Source organism: Suricata suricatta, chromosome 3 (genome assembly GCF_006229205.1).
Source record: "Suricata suricatta isolate VVHF042 chromosome 3, meerkat_22Aug2017_6uvM2_HiC, whole genome shotgun sequence".
Taxonomy (NCBI): domain Eukaryota; kingdom Metazoa; phylum Chordata; class Mammalia; order Carnivora; family Herpestidae; genus Suricata; species Suricata suricatta.
The window spans coordinates 161,075,080-161,087,875 of record NC_043702.1 but is presented as its reverse complement, the minus strand read 5'-3'; the positions used below and the strand labels follow the sequence as shown (position 1 = coordinate 161,087,875).

The following is a 12,796-nucleotide window of genomic DNA, read 5'->3' as shown; positions in this document are numbered from 1 at the left end:
TTGGGACTACCTGAGGGGCATCCAAGTCTGCCTGGAGAGGCTGGAAAGTCCTGAAGGACTGACAGTAGGATTAGTCAGGGGAAATTTGTGTCATTTGGGGAGTAAGCAATGGTTGCAAAGCATATTGTGCCAAGGACAGATTATTATTGGAGGACTGTTGGCATGATGATGGTTATTATGGTTGGTAACGAAGCAAGAGGTGACAATAGTGAGAAAGGAAGTTTCAGGCCAGGCCAGAAAGGGCCGTATATGGCATAAGCAGTTTGACCTCAAGACTAAGAGTAACAGGGAACTATTTTAGAGATTTACATATGAGAGTGGCAGGAGCACGCCTGGGTGGTTCATTTGGTTGAATGTCCTCCTCTTGATTTCAGCTCAGGTCATGATCTCATGGTCGAGAGATGGACCCTGCACTGGACTCCATGCTGAGCATGGAGCCTGCTTGGAATTCTCTCTGTCCCTCTCCCTCTGCCCTTCCCCCACACATGCACTCATTCATATTCTTTCTGTGTGTCTCTCTCCTTCCCTCCCTCTCCTTCCCTCCTTCCCCAAATAAGTACATAAACATAAAAAAGAGGGGTACCTGGGTGGCTCAGTTGCTTAAGCGTCCGATTGTTGATTTCGGCTCAGGTCATGATCTCACAGTTCCTGAGTTCGAGCCCCACATTGGGCTCTGCACTGCCAGTTCGGAGCCTGGTTAGTATTCTTTCTATCTCCCTCTCTTTCTATTCCTCCTCCACTTCTGCTCTCTTTCTCTCTCTCTCTCTCTCTCTCTCTCTCTCCCTCTCTCTCACTCACCCTCTCTCTCTCACACAAAATAAATAAACTTAAGTAAAATGAAAGAGTGATAAGAAGAGCTTCTGTTTTATTTTATTTTGTGAAGTTTCATTTTTTTGTTTATTTGAGAAAGAGAGAGAGAGAGAGCATATGTGCAAGGGAGGGCCACAGAGAGAGGGAGAGTGAGAACTCCAAGCAGGGCCACATTGTCAGGACAAAGCCCGCTGTGGGGCTCCATCTCATGAATGATGAGATCATGACCTGAACAGAAATCGAGAGTTGGACGTTTAACCTACTGAGCCAACCAGGTGCCTCTGAGCTTCTGTTTTCAAATGATCCCCCGGCTTCATTGCAGAGAGTTAAGGAGAGGTTGTACCTTTTGCAATGCTGTTGGTGAGAGTGGCCTCAATTCTGATAGTGATAATGGGAAAAGGGATGAGTGACAAATCAGGGTGATATTTTTAAAAAGACTCGACATTTTATCTATGCAGGAAAGACTACATGGTGTCAGGTGTGAGCGGTTGGGAGGAAGGTGGGATAATTATCAGTATGAGGAACTGAAGAAAAGGAACAGGTGTGGGGAGGTGGGGGGACATCCTTTGAAGTTGAGGTGCTTATGGAACAGTTGAGTTGTGTTGTCCATTAGTCTGGGTAGGTTACATGGTTTCAGAGCTCAAGAGCTAGAGACAAAAACCATTCCCATAATTATGAAGTAATCAAAGGGGGGGCTCTTGGGTGGCTCAGTCCCTTAAGTATCCAACTTCAGCTCAGGTCACCACCTAAGGGTTGGTGAGTTCAAGCCTCACATTGGGCTCTGTGCTAACAGCTCAGAACCTGGAGGTTGCTTCAGATTCATGTCTCCCTCTCTCTCTGCCCCTCCCCCATTCACACTCTGTCTTTCTCTCTCAGAAATAAATAATAGTGGGGCGCCTGGGTGGCTCAGTCGGTTGGGCCTCCAACTTCGGCTCAGGTCATGATCTCACATTCATGGGTTCGAGCTCCGGCTCAGGCTCTGTGCTGACAGATCGGAGCCTGGAGCCTGCTTCCGATTCTGTGTCTCCCTCTCTCTCTGCCCCTCCCCCACTCATGCTCTATCCTCTCTATACCAGAAATAAATAAAACATTAAAAAATAATAAACATTAATAGTCTTTAAAAAATAAAAAAGTAATCAAAGGCATGGGATGGATGAATCAACACACGGAGAATGGGAAGCAAAGAGGCAAATGGTCTTGGAACTCAGGAAACACACTTGTTACACAATAAATAGATGAACAGATGGCAGAAGGCAAAATGAACACAGGGCAATATTTCACTGCTCACATTTTTATTGCAGAACAAATAACATTTCCAAACAATTTACAAGCCAAAAAAAGAAATCACACACCATTCCACTACCTTGTTTCTACACTCCTTTTTAGATCCTGTTCATACATATTCACAGTTTCCACACACTTTTAATCAGAGTGTGGATTTAGTGTCACATTCTAGCCCTTTTCATTAATATATCATCAGCAGTTTTTGCATTGCTTCAGTCTTCATTTGCTAACAACAGCTTTGAAGCATGACAGTGACTTTAGGAAAGTACACTTTCCTAAAATACTTTGGAGGGGAAAAAAGAGACAGAAATGGAGGGTTTAGCAACAAAGATTTTCATTCATAAAGTGAGAGAGTAATATGATGATGGCACAGCATGACTGAGGTGCAGAGGAGACTTAAGTTTAGAATTTCATGTTGCCTTTGCAGTTCATAACCTCCGACCACACTGTGTAATGGAACATCATGTGCTCTCACATCCGTTACATGAGCATGGCTCTAATGCGCACTCAACTGTGGCCCTCGCCACAGACTTGTGACATGGGGTAAATCATCATCTTGAAAGGAACCTAATTGCTTTGTTGTGCTTCCCTACATGGCTTCCAAAGTACAGAGAAATGGGGAAAAAAAAGCAAAAAACAAAAAAACAAAAAACAAACAACCCCCCCCCAAAAAAAACCAAGAAAACCAAAAACCAAATCAAAACAAAAAAGTACAGTGATATGGGAGCCAAGCAAAGCTACGAAGTCCCAGTTCTGTTGCCTCTAAGAGCAAAGTCTGACTCAGCTCCTGAAAGAAGCACAAGATCTAAGCGCCCTGGTCCTTTCATCAGAAGGTGTGTTTTGGGGTCAAATGGTGGTTCTTCCCTGGGAAGCTGTACGGTGTGAATGCATTCAGCCTGAACTCGTGACTGAATGTCCCTTTGCTAGATTTGATGTGAAAACTAAAGGAAATATAAATGATGGGTCAGACTCCATGTTAGTTACTATTTCATTATTATGATAATTGCCTAATATTTAAGTTATATGTATGAATCCTTTCCATGTTATGATTGGAATAGTGTCTGTGCTGAGGAAACCCTCACAGCCTTCTACTGTGTGATTTGTAAAGGCCTTTGCACTTCCAAATATGCACAAGCCTATTCCTGTTCCTTAAACCCCTTGCTTTATTTTATTATTTTATTTTTGCCTCAAAACAAGTTGATCTTGGGGTACCTGGGTGGCTCAGTCGGTCAAGCGTCAGCTTCAACTCAGGTCATGATCTCATGGTTCATGGGTTTGAGCCCCGCATCAGGCTCTGTGCTGACAGCTCGGAGCCTGGAGTCTGCTTCAGATTCTGTGTCTCCCTCTCTCTCTGGCCCTCCCCTGCTCACGCTGTCAATCTCTCTCAAAAATAAATAAAACATTAAGAATTAAAAACAAAACAAGTTGATCTTCAGCTGCTTTGTCTCAAAAAGATCCGAGTCTGGGAGTTTTCTCTTAGATGGATCCTCTTTCCTTCATGAAAGAACTGAGGGGCTGCCTGATGGAGACAGATGGGTGTTTTTCTATCTTTGGGTATTTATTGAAACCTGAGATCTTTTTTTTTTTTCTATATTCCCTCCTGGTTACTAGATCTATCAAATACCACTTTTACGAAAGCATTTTCATAGTTGACCCCAATTAACAATTTTATTGAGAGGGGGGAGATCCCTAAGGGATTTCATACTCTTCAGTGAGACCAGGAGTGCAGAAATAAATTCCCTAAGTGATATACCCAATCTACATCAAGGCAGTCCATGGTGTAAATAAAGCTATTTGTATGATCACATGAGATCATTTGCATTTCTGGTCCAACTTTTAAAAGACAAGCGATATCTGTATGGAAAGTGCATGAATTCCATGGTAAATCTTTTCTCTGTTGGGTAAACCATCCAAATTTCCAATTCCTATCTCTGTTTTTTTTAGTTAAATTGTTTATTTTGAGGGAGAGAGTGAGAACACACCTGAGAGTGAGGGAGGGACCAAGTGAGAGGGAGAGAGAGAATCCCAAGAAGGCTCTGTTATGTCAGCACAGAACCTGCAGAGGGGCTCCATTCCAGGAAGGTAAGATCATGACCTGAGCTGAAATCAAGAGGTGGATGTTTAATCGACTGAGCCCTGCTAATTCCTATCTCTTAAAGAAAAGCTCACACTCTTTTACAATGAATGCTACAAAAAAACATACTGAGTTTAAGTCCAAATTTTCTTTACTTAAAATTCTACTTTCCTTGATTCAGTCTTTTTTGACCCTCAGTTCCTTGACTTCTCTCTCCACCAAAATGGTCAGATCATGACCAGGTTAAGACATGTAGAAACCATGTGGATCATTAAAAAGAATGCCCACCTCTTCATCTCCTACCTAAAGGTATTCAAAATAAAAGCAATATCAAACTACAAAGTCATGTAAGAAATCAACAAAGTTCTGATTTTTTTCCACCAAAGAGTCCGTCAAGTTTTTTTTTCTCTTTTGGAAACATCAAATAACAGCTTCTTTCAAAAAAAAAAAAAATGTATGCGTGTCCTTGCTTTGCTGCTGTCCAAGCACATTTCTTAGCCTCTCTTTGGGTAATCTGACACTGGGTCAGATCCACTAAGCTATTTGGGAATCCAGCTCCAAAGCCAAAAGATGTTGGTAAGCAAAAAAATAACTCAGTATGTCATTCTATTTTATAAAACTAACTTTCTCTGAGGTCATTGGCAAATAACACAGACCTTTCAAACTAAACATTTTGCCTTTAAATGTTGAAGAATGATGAAGAATATGTTTTGACAGTTTAAAGAATTATATTGGAGAAAGAAACCTTAAGCACTTCGGTGTTCCTCTCTCTGTGTGTGAATAACTGTTTTTCTCACATGGTATTCTAGTTATTGGGTAAAGGTGGAGCTATAAATCTGGAGTTTTTGAATGCTGTGGAGTTGAAGAATGTTCTGGAACTAGTCATGTGCAGCTTCTGCCCAAGCTACTGAGTTCTCCTGGCATATTAGGGTAGCAGGACCCAAAGCCTGAAAAGGGCAGGATTCTTTGGCAAGCTCAACATCATAGGACTACTGTTTTAGAACTGGAAGTTACCTTTGTGGTCATGCAGTGCAGAATTTGCTGAGTGGCCATCAGTGGGCTGCAGATATGCTTTCTTGGCTGTTTGTCTGTTGGGCGGAACAGCATTATTAGCATTTGAATGCATGTACACGGGACCTCCGTTCTCCAGTTTGCCATAGATACCACGACTCCCTATTGCTTAAACGTGTCCGTACCTGCCTGGCCCCCAACGCATTTGAGTTTATGGAATACCACCATTCCAGAACGGCCATCAGTTTACGCTCATACCATCTCTCATTTGTAAAGGGTGGTGTCAAAGGCCGAGAGAGGTGGTGTTCACCTCAACTCATGTAGAACCAAGACCAGAACTCAGCCGCTCGACGGCCAGAGCAGTGCCATTTTCACCACACAGTTTGGCAAATGAAATTTAAATTTACCTCATTTGCTATATCTTTCCAAAAAGGGAATACATACCCCTTTAAAAATCAATACTCTAAGTAAATTTACCCCCTGCATATCTAATGATATCTCAGGGGGAAAATAAAACCACAATACATTAAGTAAACTCTACAGGGCTGCCTCACATTATTTTTTCAAAATATTTCTAGGTAGAGGCCTATTAATTATTTTTCTAGCAGGACATAGGAAGCTTTTAAATACAATATATGAGCATCAATGAATAAAGACATGTTTTTCCTATGGCAGGAATATTTTAGATGCATACTTGAACATAGTTATCAGCATCTCCCAGTTACAAAATTTTGACAAATTCTGACTTTAGATGTATATTTCACACACCATTAGAATACATTAGAATATATTATGAATTCCCTCAGGGCAGGGTTCTTCTTCCTTGTTCTACATATTTTACTTATTAGATAACTATATGCACATGCTATGGCAAAGATAATAAGGCATTAAATTAGAAATGTGCCTAATTTAAATTTTCCAATTGAATTTTTTCATACTGCTCTAAGCATATGTGTATTTATGTTAAAGAACTATTAAGTATTTTTATTAGATGAGTAAAAATAATATAAAAGGAAAGTATTATTTTCTTCTCTTAGACTTTAAAAATTGCCGTTAATGGAAATATAGTGTTTGGTTCATCTGACAAATAGAGATGTCTTTAGAATTATTTGTAGCAAAGTGCAGTGATAATCGACACTGATGTTTTATCTTCTCCAGGGCCTGGCACAGCATAGGAATATTTTGGTGAATGAAGGAATGAAGGAAAAGATGGATAGGTAAATGCATAAATGGGTGAATGAATGGGTCATTGTTAGCAAGGCCTCAACAATGGATCTATCATCAGCTGTCTTTTACATGTTTATTTGTTTTCAGAGAGAGAGTATGAGCCGGGGAGGATCAGAGAGAGAGAGGGAGAGAGAGAGAGAGAGAGAGAGAGAGAGTCCCAGGCAGGTTCCACACTGTCAGTACAGAGCCCAACATGGAGCTCAATCTCATGAACCATGAGATCACAACCTGAGGCAAAATCAAGAGTCAGATGCCCAACCAACTGAGCAACCCAGGAATTGTTTTGAAGAAACGGCAGCTTTTCATTAAAGGGCAGGAATTGCTGAATAGTATTGTGCTAAACTAATTTCAGTAATTTCAAAACAAGCCCTTGTTCAAACTGCAGTTTTTTAGAAATTAAATGAGATAATTTGTATAAAGTATTAGCCACTTAATGCTTAACATTTTATCTAACTTTATTTATTATAATGATTGTTGTTTGCTCCTCTTTTTTTTTTTTTTTAAGTTTTAAGTGGCTGACATATATACACCGAAATGTATTCAATGACAGAAAACATTAGTCTTCTGCTGGAAATTGAGAAGATTATTTGGAGAGCAAAACACACTAGCTGTTCTGTCTCTGGTGCTATAGGACTTTGGCACATGCTTCAAACATGTATTGGTGAAAAGATGCAAACATTTATTGAATAAAACATGAATAAATGCTAATCAGTGCAGAAGAATCCAAGATAATAGAACTAAGTTTCAGGTTGTTCTCTCTTCTTACCTGCTCAGGTCTCCTATGTGCTTCATAAAAATGAAACCCATCTCAAACCAATTGTGTTCATGAGCCAATTCTACTTTCTCCTTTTTCAGACTACATTCCCTCAAAGTGACTTGCACTGCTGGCCTCCAGCTACCGGTCTACCAGAAGCCTCACTAGGGTTTCCTACTGTTAGTCACCTCCTGCTCCTCCTCCGGGCTATGCCCGGTCCACCCTGAACAGGGCCGGCCTCCTCTCTCATTCTCTCCATGTCCGCAGTAGTTTATATCACTAACACTCCTTCACTTCATTGCCCACTTCCCTTTGTTTCTTTTGCCCTACCCCAATTTACTTCTCAGTTTTCCTTGGGTAGAAGCTCTCTCTTATTCTACTTCCTGAACGTGGGTTCATCTTTAGTGTGTATTCCTCTCTATAACTCCTCTGTTCTCTGTCTTAATGAAACTGTCTACCCACCATCTCCATGCAGGAGAAATCCAAAATCACAATTTCCAACCCATTTCATAGCTTCACTGAATTGTCCTATTTCTAAATGTTTACCAGAAACCTCGATGCAGATGTCCCTTCAGCATTTCAAAATCAATATCTCTAAGTCTATACCTCCACTGCTAGTCACTTGAAATGCCTGACAAGTTTATCCTTGGTCTTACTTCCTCATTTTGCCATTTCTTTCCATCTCCACTGCTAGTCTGCATACTTACAGAGAACTGTAATTAGCATCAATAGTTACTACATTCCAATAGCCTCATTACTGATTTCTTGACTCTAAACACTATAGGCCAGGTTACATGCGGCAGCTTCATGTATGCCCAAGATCATTCCTCTCCTATAATGTAATAGCTTCTGTAGCTTCCCTAGTCCAACAATGATGCCCATAATCTTTAGCTTAAAAGTTGAGACTTCTGATGGCCATAAATAACCTTTCTGATGTTATCTCACACTGTTTTCCTGCATTCACAACATACTGAAGCTAACTTGGCTGACTCACTCTTTCCGTCTTACCCTTCGTGACTGATGCCTTTCCATCTACCTGAAGGGTCTTGTCAAAATCCATTATTCAAGGACTTCATAGGACACCCCTGCGAAACAGCCCCTGATCTCTCCATCTGAATGTAGTCTTTCCTCTGAAATCAAACTGTGCTCTGTTTATTCTTATTTTGGGATACTAATCAAACACTGCCTGCCCTACTGGTTTTCTCCCTTTCTTGAGTTCTCCTACTGAACTCTAAGCTCTCTGAGATCAGGAGGTAATGTTTTAATCATTTTGTTAGCTTCCATTTTGCAAAACATCTACTTCATGCTGCTCATGTCAGTGACACGTATTGGGCATTCATTGAAATATTTTATGATAAAAAAGTGGCTAAAAATAAGGCAGTTCTATTTTGATGCTAGGTTTTGAGGCTTAAAATACAGTAGTCACAACATAAGGTCTATACCACATATAGCGGGACTTAAATCCTGGCTTCTATGCTTTGTACAGTGTGATCCTAGACAAGATAGTAGCTTTACCAAGACTGGGCTTCCTTGTGTCATGAAATTATGTACATAATATTTACCTTGTAAGGTAATTACCAGAAGTCATTAAATAAAAGTAGTTCCTCCTTTCTCAAAACAAAATCTTTAAAGAATGATAGTATAAGGCATGATGGGATATTATTGAGATAGTATAGTGTGTTCACTTGCAGTCATTTAAAACCTATCCTTTCTCAATGATATATTGGTATTTGATTGACTATAGCAGGGCAGTGTAGTTCAGGATATAGTGTGGTCTTTGGAGCAAGGCAGACCTGAATTTGAGTGTAGATTCTCTTAAATTGTTGGCTTCATGGCCTTGCTCTGATCTTGGTATCTGAGCGTCTGAGCTTTGATTTTCTCACCTGGAAAGGGGGCTGATACAACCTTTCTAACATGATTTTTGTGACAGGTAAAGACAATGTATGTTAAATGGTGAGCATATTATGGGCCCCCTTCAATAAGAAAGCATGCCAGCAATCGGGGTAGGTCCAAAGTCTTTGTTAATGTTTTACTTTGACTTTTAAGATTTTACTATAGCCAGTAATCTCAAATGGAGCTTTTTCATGGTTTACAATCCTCTCATGGAAATATTGTTTTGAAAACAAAGTCAACTAGCATGTGAATTAGTTCTTTTTTTAGTAGATCACCCCTTTTCTGTCTATCTTGTCCCAAGATCCAAATGCATACTTAATTTTTGAATGCCAGAATAAATATAAACAATCACAATGAGAAAATTCATCTAAAGAAGAAAAACATGCAGAAGACCTTTCCTGTGCCATTTAGACATTCGCACAGCCACGGGCATGTGACTGCGTTCTAGTTACTCAGTTATCTGCTTTGTGTTGTATATGTTATGTATCGACCTAAGTAAACTGTACTCGCAGCAATCAAAGGCTTAATGTGATTGCTTATATTTTTCCACCATGAGATATATTGAAAATTACAGACATCGTGGAGCTAGAGCTGACAAAAACCCAGTATCTTGTTATTCAAATAACTTTAAACTCATTGTTACTATAACCCATGATAAACATTGCAAGTGATTAGATTATGATTAACCTATCTGGCTGGCATTTTAGACATTAGGTTAAAAAATTCCCCCCTTTCTTTCCTTATGCCCTTAATTTTCAGAAATAGTATCTTTAAATTTTTGGCCAGTACCCATTCCTTTGTGGGGTTTTTTTTTTTCCTTTTCTTTTCTTTGTTAGAAGCTGATGTGACTTTAATATTATAAGGAACAGGAAAAGAAAGGAAAACCGTGTTAAATCAGCAGGTTTGCTGAGTCAGCATGAAGAGAGTACTCGAAAAACGATTTGAGTTGGGTTCTCTACTTCTTATGACCTTGGACAAGTGTCTTTCCCTTTGCTGTGTCTTAGTTATCCGTTAGAACAACGAGTTGGATGATATGATTTGAAGATTCTTTTCTCATTCTTAAATTCAACGATTATAAATGAGTTGAGCTTCTCAACTTTTATTCGTAAGGGAAGAGAAATTGGTTTAGATCACAAAAGAGATTATATAATAACCACAATCAAATATATAACATCTGCACTAACTGAATAATGGCAAGGGAGTACTGGATCTACAGCTGGAGGTATTTGGTCTGAGTCATGTCTGACCCAAGAGAGCAGAGCTGTTGAGAACTGTGTGGTTAAAGTAGGGGCTTCCGAGGAGACTCTGACTTTACATACAAATCCTGACAATAGATCAGTGTCCCTAGTGTAGTTTCTGATATAAATTATGAATGTCTTCTTGAAGTTTAATGAAGTAATCATGGCCATCCCATCAAATATCACACTATTTTCCCTACTAAGTCAGGCAAAGACCTCCAAAGTGACCAGATATTTTAGCACCTCAACCCACAGAATGTGCTACTGTCCCAGAGCAGTTCACACGGTGCTGGAAAAGTTTCAGCACATGAAGTAACAGGATTCTAATTTCTTATTTTAGTTTGAGTAAACTCCACATTGGAACTGGGGTTGGGACAATGGGAAAGAAAGTTGGATGGAGCAAGTGCATCAGTAAGGATCTAGTGGCTGAGAAGGAACAGCGGGGGTCGTTGTGTTCTTGTCCTTTGTCCTCCCCTTGTGCTGTTCCCTCCTTACATATGTGGATAATTGCACCTCCCAAGTGCCCTACACCAGAGCGACTGTGGACACCTGCCTCCTCCAATGGGAGAAGTTGTACATGCATCCTTGTGGTGGGCTGAGCATTGATGGAGCAGAAAGACATAATACTAACAGAAGAATGAGGATCGGTTCTTTTGTCACAGTTTTCCATGTGAGTGCTCCTCTGCGAGGACAAGGATGCTGAATGAAGAGATCAAAGCCCGACAGGTTCCCTTTACAAGATTTGTTATGAAGATTGCTTTGCTGTACTATTACATTCTATTTTTACCTCCACTGCTTTGAGATATTCTGAGTTTGTGTTTCTAGTGCCACTGATATAAAAAGGTTATATCAGTAGCAAGAAATGAAAGGTTGAAAAAGAAGCAGGGATCTGTCATACTCCATTTGTGAGTAACAATAAAGCATGTTGAGTTCAGCTAAAGCCCAGGGATTAGCTCGGTGTCCAGGTTGTAGGAACAGCATGTTGAAAAGCTTTATGAGGCAGCCGCGCTCCCCACTACCAGCATGAGAAAACACAACCCCAGCCAGCCGCTGATGTCCAAGGCTTTCTCCTCTCCTTCCTGACCCCTTAGTATCTGACCACACCACTCTCTTCGTGTTTTCCTCACACACCGGGCATTTTTACCTCTCCTGTTCTTTTGTTCTTCCATCAACATGTAACCCATTTTCCCTCCAAGAGCACCTTCTGATACAAGGGAGTAAAATGGCTGTCAGCTTGGTCTAGGTTAAACCAGGCTCTCTGTTAAGGTCAGCTGTGGAACCTTACGCAGGAAAGGTTCTTCATCTATGATAGGGTTGATGGTGGGACTTGTCTTAAGAGATTGTAAGGATTAAACAACTTAATATGTATAAAACCTTTAGAACAGTGATGCAGAGTCAAAACTCAGTAAGTAGAGTTACTATGTATGATCACCAGTATTGGTGTTAACATTTTAGTTCTTCTCAACCTTAAGAACTATATTATGTGTGACGTGTTCTCATCCCTGCCACCACACCTCTGCTTCTTTCCCACAACAGTTCTCTTCCACCAACCCTTTAGATCAATCTCCAGCCTTTCCCCCTGGCTTCTCCTCTGGGAGGGGAACTCTGTAAACTGCATCGGTGGGATTCCTGGGTTCTCTGGCTTCCAGTTGGTTTCAGCTAATGCTGAGGCTCCAGAGGTGATTGGAGAGAAGAAGAAAAATGAGAACAGAGTGCTTATTCTCTGAATTACCACGCTCCAGCCTTGTTCTGGCTGTATACCTCAACCAAAGCTCTTCTCTGAAGACAGGCTCTTCTACATGACTGTCACTCTTGCAGGTTCTTCTCCATTCTTTGGGCCTTGGGGTGGTAACAGTTCTTGCCTGATCTCTTGTGGTTCCTCTTTGTCCTATAATTAGTCCCCTTACAATTCATCCCTCTACAAGTAAAGCTCCTAGAATCAGCCCCAGTTAAATGTACCATCTGTTTCCTTTGGGGCTCTTACTCATATATCTTCTCTTTCTTCCTGGTCAAGATTCTAAAATTTTAGTAAACATACAAATCCATTAGTGAGTTTGTTGAAAATGCAAGTTTGCAGATTCTTGAATCCAAACCCTAAAGATTCTGCTGTATAGGCTTGACTCCAGACCCAGATATGTACATGATTAGCAAGAGCCTCTGGGGAATTCTGATACCTATAGAAGTTTCATGGCTTGTAGGACATTGCTTTTTAACTGTCCTAGCATTTATTTCAATCTGTTCTGAATTTTAGTAAAAATTTTTTACAGATTTGTCTTCTTTACAAGATGATAACATTGCAAATGTCTAATATGTGTTAGTTTTTACTTTTACTATAGTTAATAGTCAACCACCTATGCAAGACATTATTTTTTAAGTTTATTTATTTTCAGAGAGAGAGAGAGAGAGGGAGGGAGGATGGGGCAGAGAGAGAGTCCCAAGCAGGGATTCCCTTGATTGGCACTTGGCTCAATCCCATGAACTGTGAGATCATGACCAGAATTGAAA

At 40.3% G+C, this 12,796-nt stretch overlaps 1 protein-coding gene across 1 annotated transcript in view; it reads left to right on the top strand.

Moving 5' to 3' along the window:
- Window positions 1-12,796, top strand: part of ESRRG (estrogen related receptor gamma) — a 577,991-nt gene that overhangs the window by 302,543 nt on the left and 262,652 nt on the right. The window lies entirely within an intron of this gene.